Genomic DNA, 17,987 nt, shown 5'->3' with positions numbered 1-17,987 from the left:
AGTCCACAAAAATATTTCCTGCCAATATATGCATGAGAAACAAAATCTTGGTACTGTTAAATTAGTGTAATAAGCATGAAGTTATTCCAGATACAGAAATGCTCTTTGTTCTTATGGTAGAACTCAAATTACAGTTTGAAGTACAACTAAATTCTTTCTCGTTATGTGCTGTACAGCAATATAAATTTAGTGGTCATTAAATCTCTTACAAGGGACCTGGAATACACTTATACCCCCTTCTAGCCTATTAATGGATAATAGCAATGAAAAGGTTGTGATATACCTTTGCTTCCACTATTATGGTGGGAAGTGTGTTTCAGCACCTCATACTCCCATCTACTTGCATTTGCTCAACAAAAAAAAGTGGCTTCTTAGTATAAATACCTGTTATTCCATTGATTTCAATTCAGCTGTGTCAGTTTACATCCCCTGAATGTTGGGTCCAAGCTATTAACAGTTCAGATGAAGTGAATTCTGCCCTTAATTTGTATTTTGAGCTGAAAAAGACCCATAACTTTTCCTTTGTGTTGAAGGTTAGCCTTTTTCTCTTCCTTTCAGACCATTCAAGGGTTGCCTGCAACATGACAAGAAAATTAAAAGGAGTAACTTGGGCTTTCTTCTTATTAAGGACGTATGGCAAAATAAATGAATAATTAATGGAGCTTTTAATATGACAAGCCCTAAAAACTGACTGTAGCTGTAGAAGGATGCAGATGCTTACATTTGAATGTTTTCAAGAAACCTGTGACTTAAAGCTTCAGTGTGAATATCATATTTTATTTCAAAAAGTACAGGAAGACTAAAACTTAGGCAGTATAAATCACTTCAGAAAAATACATAGGTATTGCCAATAACTTAACTGTTTGTCTTTAGCCATTCTGATTTGAAAATAAACGAATTCATGCTGCTGTTTTCCTCTCTGTATAGTTATGAAATATGTAAACAAATAGTACTTCAAAGACAACACAAATGGATCAAAATATTTTCATTGCAAATGGAGAAAGATTTGAGATGTGTCTTCTACCTGGGAAAAGCAGGAATACTAATGTGTAGGTGGCTTTTCTGATCACTAAACCTTTATGCAGTTTAGCAGTACTAAGGGAATTATAGCACACCATATTAATACATCGAGTGGAGGTAGACTGTCACTTAGGAAATACCTCTAGGAATTTTAGAATAAAATCCTAGTCTGAACGTTCTGATAATTAATTTACATCTGTGGTGCCAAATTCAAAAGTGATAAATAAAAGTATTTCATATGACACTAGGGAGGTAGAAGAGAGACTGAAGAACTACTAGCTAATTCAATGTAGAAGTCAAAAAAGCAGAAGACAACTCATGAATCCCTGAAGGTTTGTTTTGTAACACTGAAAACTCATTAGGTGAAGTCTTGTAAATGATCTACAAATACATCACTGAGGAGATGATACTTAAAAATGTTTAGCTTCACCATTCACCTTTAGAGGCTGCAAAAGTAGATATCATACTTTTCCTGGTGGTGTTCTCTTGCTTTTGATGGGAATTCAGAATGCACTGTACTTGTATGAAGTACAATGGTGCTAGATAGTTGTGAGAACAATCTCAGTAAAAGTTGTTTGTGAATATAACACACTGACATTCCTATTAAAAAAAGCTACAATTAAGACAAGGGTGAGTTTGTTTCTCTTAATGTAATCTGTTCTATTGCTATGTGAACTACATGTCACATCCCTACTTCTCAGGATGACGACCCAGGTTCGCCAATTCCCAGGTCCGGGTTAAGGTGAAACGACGCCAGGGATCCTCTGACTCACAAAACTTCTAGTCGCTCACAACAGGAGTTGGCGGGAAACCACCTCAGCAAACGGTGTCACCACACGCGCTAACCGCACGTCACCCAGCACGCCCCACGAGCCCTGCTTCTCTGGGGACCAGCTGAGGGGAGAAGCTCCGGAGATCCCTCCCGCCGCGTCAGGAGGCTCAGAGCGGAGCCCCCCGCGCTCCAGGCTCCTTCTCAGAGAGGAGCCCGGGGGCGGCTGGACCCGCTCCCCGCCCCAGGCTCGGTCAGCGGGTCCGTCTCGAAAGGGGCGAGCTGTGGGGGCTACGGGCAAAAAGAGGGAGAAAACAGAGAAAAGAGGACGACTTCTCCCGCCGCCCGCCCAGCGCTCCACCGCCGGAGAGCGGGCGCCCTCAGGGGGGCCTCCGCTCGCGCCCTTTCCTCCTCTCCGTGCCCCTCCGTCGGGCGGGCCCTCCGGCTCACGAGGCTAATCAGGCGTCCCGGCGGTTCGCGCTCCCGGAGCCTTCGGGAGAGGGGCGGGCGGGCCCGGGGGTCCTCTGGGGAGTCCCTTCTCCCTCCCTGCAGGCGGGACCCCGGTTTGAGCTCCGGCCGTAGCCGGGGAGCTGCCCCGCTCCGCCTGTCAGCAGAGGGAACTGCGCATGCTCCCTGCTCCGGCCTCCGCGCCCTGCCGCTGCTGCTGAGCGGCCTCTGCCCGGCGGTTCGGCCGGGCCCGGCGGGCGCCGGCTTTGGGGCCTTGGCGCTTTCTGTCCCTCGCAGTGGCCTACAGCAGTCAGATGGTAAGCCTGTACTCGTACCTAAATACGAGACTTTTGATTTTCAAAAGAATTTTGTAATCTCAGACTACTTAAATCTCATTCAATTCTTGTACTTTTTTCTTCCTGAGACAGCATTCCTCAGTTTGGGCTAGTGAGTTTAAAGGAGTGTGTGAATTATGTTCATGTAGAGGTAAATCTAAGTTGTACCCAGTCGTCGAGCTAGTGATGAATGTAAACGATGCTACTTGTGTTCACATTTTAAGTTTGAAGAACATACATTAAATGATAGATGTATTTATTTTTTGCGATAGAAGAAAGGTAGCAGTGGGATTTTTTACAAAATAACAATGAAAAGCAGTAGGATTTTCTTAAAATACACTTATGGTTGGTAAACGTTAGCACCTTACTTGAAATTATATCTTTTGATGTGTCTGTGTCTTACAGAACACGTGTGTAACAAAGTATATCATTTTCGTGTGAGGTCATCTCCTCCTGTGGTTTCATTGGCATCATTTTTTCAACACTGTGAGACGGTAAGCAGCAGTTAGCTCTATGCACATCTTGCTTCTGAAAAAAAAAGTTCACCCCCCTGAAAAGTTTCTTATATCAATCTGTATTTCTAATACATGTAACAGTACACTGAGAATTAGATTTAAATTATGAAATTTGTGGTGATTAAATGGATTTGAATAGCAGATCTAGTAGCAATGATAGGAGACATTCTGCTCTACAAAGGAATGTCAGATGATATTAAGAGATTGTTCTATTTATTTGTCTAGGGAGTCAGCAAAAGCATTGTTACTGCAACATGGGTGACATTAGGGACTTCATCAAAATGATGCTGCTTCTGCTGTTAATTTATGCTGAGCAAGGTAATGAAAAGTACTGATGGTAGAAAAGTGCTGAAGAATCATAAGCATCTATTCTAATGCAGATGGTATTTAAATTCAGAAAGGGAAGAAAAATTAGGAAAGCCAGCACATTTAGTGCCTTTCAGTGCACTTCAGTGTTCAAAACTCACAATGTAATGAGGCCAAAACCAAAAACTGTCAAATACATGGCACTAAACAAAACAAAAAGCCTGAGTGAAGAAGAATGTCAGGTTCTAGTGAGAAAATTCTGCTTGCAACTCATTGCAAGCAGGAAGAAATAGAAAGAAAACATTCTCTAGTGTTTAACTTGAAAATTTTATGTCACCTGTAGGGAGAACAGGCAGGTACGTTGTACAGAATATGCTCCCTTTGGTAGTGTCATTTTTAACTGACTTAGAGAAAAATTAACAGAAAGGGGAAAATGTTCTGCTACCTTTGTTGTGTTGACTAGATTTACAGAAAATACAGGACACACTGGATACATAGAATAAAAATGAATGAACTAACAGCATGTAGTTCTGCTCTTCAAACTGACACAGTAAAAGAAAAAAAAATACATACACGTAGCATATCTTTGTTCTCGAGTAGTAAAATATGACCGTTTGAATGGCCATACCTGCATTTGTTGAGTGTTCACAGGGACTGATATCTACACTGGTCTTTCTGATCTGAGCAAAATTTGCAGCCACTGCATCTGCTCAAGTGCAATATACTGAAGGAATGGAACCAAATATAGTTAGCGTCAGTGCCACTGAACAGAACTGATTTTTGTTTCCATATCTACCATTCCTAACACAGGCTGATAGCCAGAGGTTTTGTATCTGCAAGTAAATCTGAACAAATGTAAAAATGAGAATCATTACCCTATTGGACTGGTAGGGTTCTCTGTAGACCCTATCTGGATATAATGCTAATGCAGAAAAGAATAACAGAACTTCTAATGTTTTGGAGTATTTCTCATGTGTTCAGAAAGGTAATTATCATAAGGGAAAACCATGTGCAGGAGAAAGATGCTGAGAAATGAGCTGTCAATAAGGACTTTATTAATGGAGGGTAGGCTAACATGTTAATTATTCTCTAAAGCATAATTTCCCTATTCTTTGTTTTCATTCAAAGCTCTGTCTTTTGCGTCTATATGGGTTGGAATATTGCCTGCTAAGTCTCCTGTCTCATTGCTCACACTTCTGCGTGTGCACTATAAATGAAAAGCCACTGGATCACTTCAAACTATTACCAAACAAAAAAGTTATTATGGTGTTAGGCATCAAGTTATTTGTTATTTTGCTAAAAAACAAAATTCTAAGCCATCACTCCCATAACTAAGGGTGTCAAAGTACTTACTGGACCCTACACTTGCCATGAAAGTTCATCAAGCTCAATTTCAATTTGATGAAACTATCTTAAGTGATAGGAATATTCAGGCAGAATCAAGGGCAGAAAGTGTAGAATGAAGCCCAAGTGACTAGGAGTACTCAGAGAAATTCTATATTGTAGCTGACCTTACTCAGCTATTTAAAAGAAAAAGTATGGAAATACTTGGACCTACAATTTTTTTCCTCAGCCAAAAGTGTATGTAAAATTGCTGATAGTGACATTTGTAGGATAAGTGCATTTGGCAGTGAATTTTGGAAATTGTGTTTCATTAAAGTTTAATGAGCACTGTGCAGGAAGACTGCAAATACTGCTCTGTGCTAATGTGTCACTGTAAAAATTGTCATGTGCCAGACAGCTTAAAGATAATGATGCCCAGGACATTTCTTTCCATATTTTTTTTCCCCTAAAAATTTGTGGGCTAGATAAAGCATTCCCACTCTGTCCCCCATTTCTGCAAAAGCTTTCCTTATGACAAGCAAGGAAAACACATTCATACATTTGTTAAGTCTCCTTATCTTGTTAATGACCTCCAATTCTTGCATCACTGAATGAGCACTCTTTATATGCTGGGTATTAATGTAGCTGATGCTTGATGTAACTCTATAATGCATTGCATTCTCATTGGAAAAGATTGCCGTGCTACTGAAAGGTCTGCAGGTCCCTTGTCTTTGTTTTAAATTGAACCGGACAATACTTAAAAATCGATAGAAAGCTATGTTGGGAGCTCTGTATGTATTTTTGGAATTTGCTTTATAAGCTTTTGCTATTATTCAGTCAGAGTTGGATTTGAAAGGCAACCTTCCTGCTGCTTTCTTATATCACTTTCAGAAAACAAAGTATTGCCAATCTGTGGGATAATGGTTCATTTCAGTTATTTCAAAAGTAGTATAGATTACCAGAAAGTGGAAGCAGCTGTCAGGAGGCCTGACCAGATAAATGGGATTCATTTATGCTCCATACACTGCTGCATGTGAAACAACTCAGGAAAGACATATGGATTCTCTGGTACCTTAAGGTCGTAACTGTGTTGTTCTCAACAGGCAGGATGTAAGTCTGGATGTAGCTTTATATGAATCAGGCAGCAGATAACTTGAGACCAGCCTGGCCCTTGTCTTGTAGCAGGTGCATGAGTTGACTCAACAGGAGCTGTGCAATCATTGGGCCTTCATAAAAGAAATTATAGTTGGTGAAGTTATGTTACACAGAGCCTGTGAATTGATGACTTAGACATTTGGGGTTTAATAACGATTTTAATAATTTAACCATGAATATTTAATAGTAATTAGGTTTTAACACTTCATATTTTTTAAAAATTAAACTTTGCAATTTTGAATATTTTCTTACCTCTTATTAAGCATTAATATTTGATTTGTTTAAAATGTTTTTTTTCAGTAAGATTTGAAAGTTTTAAACCACGTTAACAAGGAGGTTACAGTTTATACAGTAAAATGTATATTTTAGTAACTGCCAGGTATAGATACTTTATTTCTGTAAAAGATATTAAAATGTCACATTTTCCCCCAGGAAAAAGTACAAAGAAAAGTAGAAGTAAGGATGAAATCCACCTTGTGTCACATATGAGGTACTAGTCTAGACCCCTATCCTACATGAGGAGACTGCTGAACTTTGCTGCTGCATGGCAAGCACCGCTACATTTCCACATTGTAGGAGTTTAGCAGAATACATATGCAACTCTATACCAAATAAACACATATGAAGCACATGTACAAAATATGCTGAAATAGATTATTGCTCATTTTCTGACAGTATGATATATCTGAGGTTTTTCAGCCAGCATTGCTTGACCTGACTGAAAGGACTGAAGCATGGGTAAGACCACTGTAGAAATGGTCTCACATGAGAAAGCTTCTTACAGTGTAAGGGAGCTTAGAGTTCATTACAGAGCATTATTTTTCCCTTTCTGTTGATTCTGATCATCTTCATGAAACAAAGGTAAAATTCTTGAATCAATCAAAGTGAGTGTGGTTGGGTTTTGTAAGGCTATAGTTGAGAAGATGCTTTTCAGTCTTTCAGGGACAGTGTTAGCAAAAGGAGGAGCTTTATTGTGTACTGAAGCTGCCTGGGCTTATTGAATGGTAAGTCTCTACCACATTTTTCTGTTCTCTGTGTCCTGAATTCTCACAAACATGAACTCTGTCAGTCTGTTTCTGTCCTTCCACAAAATACCATTTCTATCAGCAATGTTTTGCTTTCATGCCAGTTTACTTAAAAGCTGCAAATACCTCAGTATACCTGTTTGAATAACTTCCAAAGCCAAACTAGGATCACATGTGCTTTGCAGATACAAGACTGGAGGCAATACTCTCCACATTTCTGAGCAGCCCTATTCACTCTACAGAAAACACCATTCCTGTTGATTTGCAACTGCTGCCTAAATAAGATTCACTTCCACATTTCTTCAGATGCATAAGAAAGAGACATGTCACAGGATTTTAGTTCTTTCTGAGACCACAGTAGAATTCTCTATGTTGTCTGGAGAGGCAGTGGAATAACCATTTCTGGAAGCTTTAAAGAAATTTTTTCATAGAGCACATAGTGATTTAGATCCAGTTTATGTCACTTAGTGGCAGAGATAGAAACTGGGGGCAAAGCAAAACTATAAGACCTAGGAACACTTCTGAGGTATTATGACTGGACCCTGCAAAATCCTAGTTAAAGGATTCAAAGGATATTCAAAGGACAGCCCTGCATGAATACTATTTTCTATATACTGGCATCCATGGAAAATTTGTCATGAGAGCCACCTTAGAGAAATAGCATGCCTTAGCAAGGATCTTGATAAACATGACAATTAAAAAGATGATACCAAGATCATACTGTGGTATGTACCCGCACAACAATTTCACTGCTTTTCAACTGATTTCTTAAAGACCACTCCATACTTTTTAAGATTCAGAGACACAATATACCTATTTCCCTGACAGGACTTCTGTCCCTTGCTCAGATACTATAAATTTTCAAATTTTTAAATTTCCAGATACATTCATAATGGAGGGAAACTCCTTTCCGTTAGTTAGGAATCCAGCAGTGCCTTGTTATGAACATGAGCATCTGACAGATTGTTTTGAGTTCCACATAAAGGAACCAGGCACATAACCTCCTGTATGATATACATCTGATTAGAAGCTTTTGTAGTATTCTACCTAGACCGTAATATATGATTTTCTTATTTACTCACCTTGATCTCCCTATGTGAAAATTCAGTTTAGGAAGAAGCACCGCAGCTACCAATAATCATTTATCCAAGTATTAGTCCTTAGAGTCAGTCAGATACAATCTAGGAAACTGTTTGTAGAAGATCTTTTGATTTTTGTATTTTTCTTTATGGAATATGCAAAACATCTTGAAAGAAAGGTGCAAAAAATCATGAAGCTTATAAGCAGAAATTATGAGCTGTCTATTTTTCCAAAAGGCCACCAATTATCTGACCAGTATGTCCAGAATCCAATTGGAGTCCCAGGGTCACTGATGATTCTGTTAAGATGAAAGGCAATATTTGGTGGGAATATGCTAACAAGGAACCAAATATCTTGGTCACAGCTGGAATCAGTTTTTGAATGGATGAAAATGATAGAAATGTCCTAGGCCAAAGAAAATTAACTTGTTAATGATTCTCATATAAAAGTTGATATAGGATGTTTATTAAGTGGACATTGCAAGACAAGAATATGTATTCATACTGCTTCAGCCAGGAAAAGTGGAACTGCTGTCAAAGAAAAGACACTAGCTTTAATAAACATTTTTTTCAGCTTTACATTAGATGTGATGTGCTTCAGATGAGAGCCTTAAATCCTTTAGTGACAGAAAAACATGTCTGCCTATTAAATGAACAATCCCTTCATATATATATATTAGTATAAATAATTCATATATTTTCATGTTTCATTTAATCCAATATACTTGGAAAAACGCTGCATACTTCAACATTCTGTGTAACAGAAATTCCCCATGGATTTTTAGAATAAGTGCTTAATGTAACTGAGAGCAGCAAGATGGAATCTCCTCTAGGCACTCTGGATTAAATGAAACAGCAATGTTTTCCATGGAGGATTTTTTTAAATCCAAACTTGAGTGCTTTATTATTATAAAAGAAATGTAATTAGCACTTTATATTTATAATCTTACAGCACCTTGAGGGCATTAATTGGCCAAAGCTGTGTTGTTACACCTCTTCTACATACAGCTAATAGCAGACTTGGGGGAACCAAAGGCTCTGAAGTAACTGGCCACATGGCCAAGGAAGAGACTCCTTTAGTTCACGTTGCCAAAACTGTGTGCATGGAAGGAAGCTGTGCTAAGGGACTGTCTTTGCCTTTGCCAGATCTGAGTATAGCAGATGACTTTATAACCATTTCTGTCCTTGCATTCAGCTGGAGCTGAGCTGGTAGAACAAGAAAATAAAAACTCCTAAACGAGCAAGTAGGGGTTTTTTTTCTTTTTATCTGAAATGAGGCAAAGGGGAGAGGGATTTTAAACTGTGGATGCTTGAGCAGCAGTTTTTTTACAAGGGACCAATTGCAGGATTATAAGGTAGTGTAAAGTGATTTGCACAAAGATAAAAGGAGCAGTAAGTGGGCAGATTTAGGCAACAACTGCATTCAAATTGCAGGACGTTTACCTTTATTCCTGATATTACTAAAGCTGAGAACTTGTTTTAAAAAAAAAAAGGCTCAGATTTTCTTTAATAAAGACATAAATACACTCTTCTAGATGATGTCTGGAATGCTCTTGGTCCTGTCAAAAGTGTTCTTACATTTATCATGTGTAATGTCACCAGGGTCTTGGACAGAATTTTTTGGTGAGACAGACTTATACCTGTGACCTTGATGCAGTGCTGGCCTTTCTATTTGATAATTTTTCTTCTCTTTGTGACAGATTTTGAAAGTGCAGGGTAAGAGTTTCTGATGAATTCAGTGATCTTTTCTTGCTGAGATCTCAGCCTTTTTTGACAGGTGAGTGAGTCACTTTATGAAAACTACACCACCACTTATATGAATCCTAGTTACTTTTATTGTAGCCATCTATTTCTGCTCTGCACTAGATGAATCAGCTTCATTCATTCAGCTAAGATCACAACAAAATTGATTTCTTAATGTGTGCGTATCAATAAAATTACTCTATTTAGCACATTATATCTGAGCCAACCTGAGTGTTACACAACTAATTTTGGCTTGTCTAATGGTCACTAGCAAGAAAAAGGTTTGTTGTAACCCATGCTGTCAGTAATAAAGAAATCCAGACAACCTGAAGGACCTTTTAGCATCCAGACATGGAGACAGTGAGCTGTTACAAAAGACACAAAGGTTGATCTGAGGTAGAAGTGCAGAGGGCATCCATCCCAAGGGCAAAATATTGTCACTGGCCTTAAAACTGGAGTGGGGAGAGAAAAATAGGGGTGGCACAGAGGGAGGGAGCAAGGAGAAAGATTTGCTAAGCAGAACATTTTCTTCATGGGCAAATTGACCACCTGCAATGGAGCAACTACAGAATTTCCAGCAAGCTTGTGTAACTGCGCTGATACTGTCTTATGGCCAAAAAATAGTATAGTGCTTGTGGGAAGTTGTGTCAGTGTTAATTAGTGTAACTATCTAGCTTGGATGCAGAACTGTTTCAAAATACTGCACGTGACTCAGGAGAAAAATAAATGCTACACTGTGGATTTCTGCACCTTATTTTTGTATGAATGCAAAGTGCTGAATGACCAGTGGAAGAAATGTTGTCACAAATAATTGTACAAATTCAAAAACAAATTTCAACTCCATTAAGTTTTTTAAAAGGGTTTATTAGGAAATCAAAGGTTTTGTTAGGGATTGTTATTAAAATTCATTCACTGTGGATTTCAGCATTGCAATCTGCTGCTAAATAGTTTGTTATTTTTATGGTCTGACTGACAGACAGTTTCAGAGCAAGGGATGCAGGATTGTGGTAAAATAAACTAAAAATCTAGATCTGACTGTCTGTGGTGTGGATATTTGTATCTGCAGTCTGTAGTTTAGGTTGTTTATCTTTTCATGAATGTGACTTACTTTGAAATTAACTTTTCCTTTAGAGACCAATTTTTGCACAAGGCTTAAGCAAATAGGGCCTTTCTTAATCGTTGCTTCTCTCTGTAATATTCTGCTTTCAATTCAGTAAAATCCCTGTGTGCCTTCAGGAGGCTGAAGATGAAGTAACTCCAGTCTTGAAAGTGAATTTTTTTCTGATATTAGTGGAACCTTGTTGTATGTTTCCAGGCATGCTGGTAATAAACTGCACCTCCATATTGATTTCTTTAGCATAGATATATGTGGTATGTTGGTGAATGGTCTTATTAATATTCATTAAATTCTAAATAGCTCTCTTTTTAATGTATCTATTTAGGAAATGAATAATTCATGCATGTATAGGAAGCTCAGTGCTGTCACTTACAGCATAGACCTTTGCTGATCTAAGAAGGTATTTGAACTGAAGGACACTCTAAGATGTGCAAAGCAATTGAAACATTGAACACTGCTCAGCTTCCCACCACCAAGGGCATTTTTTTATGTTTAAAATTTCACTGACTCATCACTCTTCTTAAAGCACACATTCCCAAATAGGCTTTGGTGGAATTGTACATATAATTTACATATACACACATACTTCACAAAAGCTAAAATAGTTATGATTTGTTCAATGTATAAAAGGCACGTGAGCCACTTGTAAGGCTTCTTATCCACATATGTGTTGGTAGTTGGTGAGAATGGTGGTTTTGGAGAACATGCTATACATGTAAGCTACTGTCACAAAAGGTGGGTTTGCATTGTAGAAGACACTCATACTGGTTTTAGTCCTACCTTAGGCTTTGTACATCTCTTGCAGTAGGTCTTCACCTCTCAGTGTTTGGGAATCCCAAGGCTCATGTTTAGTCCCCACTCCTAGAACACAGAGCATATCTGTTTGCTATGTATTTGGGACTGGTGTTTATATCTATACAATGTTTTGTAAACCTTTTTTCATATTTGTGTATCAGGATGGGCCAGAATTGTAGTTAGTTTCTGGCAGTATATGTAATATGACTGATGCTTGTATAAGTGATTATGATTAATTATATATGATATAGAGTTATGATTAATAACACAATATTTATGACTAATTATTTGTAAAGCAAAGGTGCTAAAAGCTGCTGATACTTCTGTGACAAAGTTAAAAGTTATGTCTGGTAATACATTGGTATCTGACTAGATGACTTTATTTGGAATAAATCATGCCTACTTCTTTGAGGTGGTCTTATACTTTTTCCTTATTAAAAGCAACAATCTCAATATGGCTTCGGATGCCAAAGTGAAAAGTCCAGTATAAAATATACAGAAAACATAAACTTGCTTCTTTCTTTCTGTACTTATAGTCAGCAAGGGTACAGTCTGGAAAGGCAATAAAAAAGCCATGTGAAGAGCACCTAAAGGCACATAACAGCCATTGTACACAAGGTTATACAGAGGCTCAAAAAGCTCTGCAATGCTTGCTTTCTCAGCCATGCTCTCATCCATAGTACATTTTCCTGTATCATTTGTCTTGATGTGCCTCCAGGACATGTCTCCCTTTCTGATTAGCTTGAACACGAGACTTTATTTAAAATGAAATATTCCCCTTCTCCCCCTTAGAAGACTGAAAAGACAGGTCGCAGACAGAAATGTCCAGTTATTTGGACTGTAACTAAAATCTGTGAGATTGAAGGAAGAAAGTAAAGCTCTGTGGTCTGCACCCATGAACACCTTTAGTATCATTTGGATAAGTAAACCTAAACTTTATTACCAAACTTTGAAAATTCTTTTGAAGTAGTGTTTGACACGGTGAAAAATCAGAATTTCAAGAAATATTGAGACTTAAAATGAGAAAAACACAAGGTCTACAAAAATGTGTCTTTCCAGTTTACACTGCTCAGAAAACAACGTGGCCATGAATATGCATTTTTGATACCTGGTCGCTTTTTTCTTTTTCTTTTTTTATTTTTTTAAAGCAGTTCTTTTTATGATTGCTCATGTAAAGAAACAAAGTTTCACCCACTCTTGCTATACGGGATATTAGAAAATGTCTATGCCATGTGGATGTATCTATGCTGTTGCTTAATCATGGCTTGCTCACACACAATCATAGTAGAAAAAGTTCAACAGTTTCGCCTTTGAGAGTTTTGTGAAAAAATCCAGCTTTGGCATTTACACTCAAGCTGAACAGAGCTTCTTTTCTTGTTTAGCATGGAAGAACTCTAGCCTGATTTCAAATGTTTGTAGTGTAGACATGTCTTGAGAAGAAACCAAGTAAAAGAATAATGGTCATGCTTAAGTAAAACAAGAAAAGCAGTTTCATAATAGAATAAAACTAATTTCATTTATGCAGAACAAGAAAAAGGATAGATTTAATTTCTTTGGCTTTGGGGGGAAGGAGAGAAAGAAGGGGAAAGGAGCACTCCAGAATACCTGCAGCATCCTTATACTCATGGTTTCTACAAAAAGATTGATTGACCAGTCCTTTTCTGGCTTATCCCTTCATTCCTCTTAAAACAGCCTCCTGCTACTGTGCTATGCAGAGAAAACCTTTTCCTGTGACATTAATGGTGGACTCAGAATGCCTCCAGCAGTCCTTACAGAGATTTTCAGCTATGTGAAGATCTGCTCTATGTTACGGCCCAGTGAATTTTTCTCACAAGTGTGTCCTGTTACTCGTTTCATTTCAGTGACCCTCAGAAGAGTGAGACCAAGTATGGAAATTCACATGGAACTTCCATGATAAGGCTCAGAAATTGAATGAAAAATCATAAAATGAAGGTTCTCCTGTGCAGCTGAAGTGCAAGATTATGTCCAGGAATACCTGTGTTTCCTAGATGAAGAAAGAAAAGGAGAAAAGGTCTGAAACCACAACAAGTTTGATAAAAAATAGTGTGACAGTTCTGTCATGTTTCACAAAGAAATGACACTGCATAAGGCACTTACCCCTAAAAAAATTACATTAATTTGACTTTGGAATATCTGTAGAAACTATTGCAATAATAATGCAATGTCAAATTATCCTGGGGGAATTTCTATTCCAACTCCACTGAAAACTTTTGTCAGATCATTAGAGGCTTTCAAAGAGAAATCTGACCTCTGTGCTTCATAACACAGTGCTACAGAAAGCAAACTAGCTAGGCAAAGCCAGAGAAGTACTGCAGAGGGAAACATCTTCTGGTAGCCTCATCAACAGTGCCTAATTGGTCATATGAGATAGTATCAAAGTGTTTGTTTCATTGTTGCTAATTGCCTCATTTCATAGACATTCTGAGTTTTGTCCTCTTTCTGTTTTGATTTTGCTACAGTATGTGTGTATGGGGAGGTTCCTAATAGGTGTGTAAAAGAGAAATGTTTAGCTCTGCAGAGGTTCTGGGAAAAAAGCTGGACAGTCAGTACATTCTATTATTATTTTTTAGTTCTTGGTGTCTAATGTTCACAGGAGAAGCATCACTTCCCCATGAGATGCTGGCCTGTTGTGTAAAATAGTGTGGCACCACATTATGACTACTGCATTGGTGCAGCTGAATCCAGAATAATTTCTTGCCTGAGTTCAGCCTGACCAGTTAGAACGACAAAAGAAAACAGATTGCTTTGCAGTCCATATTTCTTATATATGTAGCTGAGAGGCAGACAGGTTGCTTTGAAAAAGCCCCGAATTCTGTGAGTCTGGTTTAGTTCTGATCCAGGGTCCGAACTATTGCTACTGAGGACAGAACTGTTAGTGCACTGTGACCATGAAACCTTTGGCTTCTTGTCTTGCATTGCAAACTAAAACCAGAGAAAGAGCATGCATTACCTTGAAAACAAGGGAGGCAGACATTCCTTCCTGACCTATTGTTAAAAAAGTAGTATGTCTCATGTTTTTAGCTTGCAGAGAGATGCCACAAAATTCAACAGCCTTCTCTGCCTCTTACATCTTGTAGAAGCAATTTGCATTCTGTCATGTTCTCTCACACATGGTGTTCAAAACAATTAAAAGAAAATTGCACCCATTTTGCTCAGTGTAGCAGGCTGAAAATTTCAAAGATAAGAAGCACTTCTCAGCATGAATAAGCTGTGAAGTGCTTTTGAAAATAAGGTTTTTAATGATAATTGACATTAAAACCTTTATTTTCTAATACATTTCACAGTTTGTGCTTGTCAGGAAGTGCATGTTTTCTTTGAAACTTTCTGCTTGCTGCACTGAGCAGAAGTGATACATTTTCTTTAAAATGAAAACTAGTGAACCTTTTTTTTTCATGTATTGAAAAAAATTACTATCCAAGGCTCACAAAAAACTCTCCTAACTCCCCCCCATGCCTCATATTCATATTCATCTGGGTAGCTGTAAAGCACAGAGAACAAGAGGCTTATATAGACTGCAGTGTATCTTCTTTCAAGCGCCTGAGAGAGGCAAATAACTTCCTCACTCCATAAATCTAACTTACATAGCATGAATAAAAATGCCATTCTTTCTCCTTCCTTCAGCCAATAGCCCTCCCTCTTGGCAGTGCTGTGATCAACAATGTACACTGACAACTGAGTAACTGTAAAATCAATGGCAAATGAAGAAATGTTATGGGACAAGTTTTTCACATGAGAATACTGATTGGTTTTGGGGGGAGGGTTTGACACCCAAAATTGTCAGCTTATGCATATAAACTGGGCTTCATAGGTAGAAAGCACTTTTAACAACAAGGCGCATAGTTAATGCCTTCTGTGCATAACCAGGCTTGATAGCACAAGTCAGACATCAAGTCCTATCATCAACAAATATAAATAATTTTACAACACAAAAATAAATGAAGGAGGGGTGGACAGTTCTTTGGTTTCCTGAGCAAAACACTCAATGATCTTAAAGAATTAAGTAAATCCTTTGGGAATGAGAACATGGAAACAACCATTCCTATTCCCCAGTAAGTTAAAGTACTGTTACTTGAACAGGTGTTCTTTTCTGAGAGGGAAGACCTAAAAGAAAATTACTGAGTAAAATAAACTGTGGGACGTATGGATATTGTGACAACAGAGAGAGCAAATGCTTGCTGAAGATTATGAAAACTTTAAAAATTACCTTTCCACAGTTGTGGAGGTCAACAGTTTTCATGCTCCTCGAGTAAAAATATCACTAAAAACATATTTTACTAGTCAAAAACTGTTTAAGTGTCAAGTTTAATTTTACTTTTGCTTCCCCCTCCCTTCCCATCTTCCTATTATATATTAACAGAAAAGTAAAGTAAGAGAACACCTGTTATATCTTTATTCTGTACTTTTCTACAGGACTTCGTTTGTAAGTAAGGATTGAATCCTGATTTCTTTGTTGAAGATAAGAGGATTTTCTATGAGTTTTTGATTTAACCCTAACTATAGTTTTCTAATAGGTAGGTATCCTGCTTCTGTTATTCATTCAATATATTATAGCTCGGAGTGCTGAGATCCTCAGAGGCTTTCCTTCCTTTGTGTGATACATTAAAGATTTTATTAGTAATATTCAGGCCTATTGGCATCCTAGTTGAGAATTTTATTACCTCTTGGCTTTTTCAGTGACTTTAAAGAATGAAAAGGGAAACTTACAGCACATGGTCGATAAGTAAACGTTTTCCTATAGCATGTAAGGAAAGTAATGATATTGTTCATCTATTTTGGATAGAAGGGGGGAAAAAAAATCACCCTTTAGTCTATCTACTGTAGATAAGAATATGTGATACAGATTTTAATTGCGTGTAGCCACAGGTAAGTATTTTTCCAAGAGGTAATTAAGTCCATTCCCGTGCCATGAACAGTGTTGACTATATCTAAATCATTCTTGCAGTTGCCTATCCAACCTTCTAAAACTGGAGTTTCTGGACTCTCCTAGGCAACCTGTTTCCAAGTTTATCTGTACCATTAGAAGTTTTTTTCTTGATTTCTGACCTAAATCTCCTCACTAAAGTTTAAACCTGTTACATCTTATTATATCCCCATCCTCTTTAAAAGTATTCCCATCATCTTTAAAAGTAACTTTCATGTGTTTGAAGACTCTTACTGTGTTTTCCCTTCAGTTGTAAGATTAAATAGGCCTTAATTCGTTAACTCTTTCCTCATAGAAAACTTTCATGTTTTCTTTGCCTTTCAACACTCTCCTCACTTTCCTGTGGATAAGCTGGAGAAAGTCAACATCTTTTTTTATATACGGTGTCCTGGCTGGACATACTGGCCCAGCTGAGGGCTTATTGTCCATTATGTCCATTTGCTATAGCATTTCCTTGTGTGCCTTTGCTTTTCTGATTTTCGTCCCTACATGTTTCCATCATCCTTTTATGTTTGTTTTGTATTGTAATTTAGCCTTGTCTCTGCTGTGTGCATTTCATTAATGGAAGTCATGTTAATGAGGATTTCATGAGTTGATTATTGGTTATTCCTTATCTTCATATTGTGATATAGTTGTATATTAAATGCAAGTCAAGTTACAGTTTGGTACTTTATAACTTCTAGGTGCTTGACTTACCTAATTATCTTTTAACACAGTATTTTCTCATTTAATTATTTTTTAATTTACCTTTGCACATGACAAAAGTTCTGCTTGATTTTTCAAACTATTAAGTGAAGAGAGCAAGGGGCTGTCAAAATAGAAAAAAAGATAAGTCAGTCTTCAGAGTCTTACTTTTTCTTATTTTCTTTTCATTGTTTCCTTATAATTCACTTAGGGAAGAAACATAGGAGCTTAACTGTGTAGTTGATATCTGTCTTAACTGTTGAAGTGAAGAGCTAGGGCCAGCTTCATATTTAGGAATTACTGTGTATTTCCATACCCCTTGTCACTTTTTCAGTGTACTCAAGTATTTGTAATTTAACTACAGGAATGGCTCTGGTGACAAAGAGGTGTGAATTCTGGAAAGACATCTGTGTAACAGTATGTAACAACTCTGAAAAATGTGAAATTCCAAATGTTACAGCCTGTGAAAAGCAGGCAGCCGAATGAGTGTGACTTTGACTTTCTGCTTTGGCTAGGTGGCAGGCTGCACAGTCATGAGCAGCTCCCCATCGGCGCAAAGGGTGAACCCCTGGGGAGCACAGGCACCCCAAAAGGCCCCAGTGAAGTGCAGCACATCCCCAGTGAAGGGCCCTGGAAGCAAGTACTTGGAAAGGTGCTTCTCCTTCCCACCGCTGGTCAAGGAAGGGAAGACAGGCAATGGCCTGTGAACCAAGAGTCCTCAGTATTTCTGTA

General features: G+C 38.0%; 1 long non-coding RNA gene across 1 annotated transcript; it reads left to right on the top strand.

Moving 5' to 3' along the window:
- Positions 1 to 2,143: 2,143 nt before the first annotated feature.
- Positions 2,144 to 17,982, top strand: LOC115340062. Its single transcript, XR_005932299.1, has 9 exons — positions 2,144 to 2,553; positions 2,977 to 3,065; positions 6,805 to 6,874; positions 9,675 to 9,751; positions 13,492 to 13,515; positions 13,597 to 13,661; positions 16,061 to 16,161; positions 17,620 to 17,672; positions 17,771 to 17,982. It is a non-coding gene; the product is annotated as an uncharacterized LOC115340062 (long non-coding RNA).
- Positions 17,983 to 17,987: the final 5 nt, after the last annotated feature.

The sequence above is a fragment of the Aquila chrysaetos genome, chromosome 4 (assembly GCF_900496995.4).
Source record: "Aquila chrysaetos chrysaetos chromosome 4, bAquChr1.4, whole genome shotgun sequence".
NCBI lineage: Eukaryota > Metazoa > Chordata > Aves > Accipitriformes > Accipitridae > Aquila > Aquila chrysaetos.
Note: the sequence above shows the minus strand (reverse complement) of the source record. Positions and strands in the feature narration are given on the sequence as shown.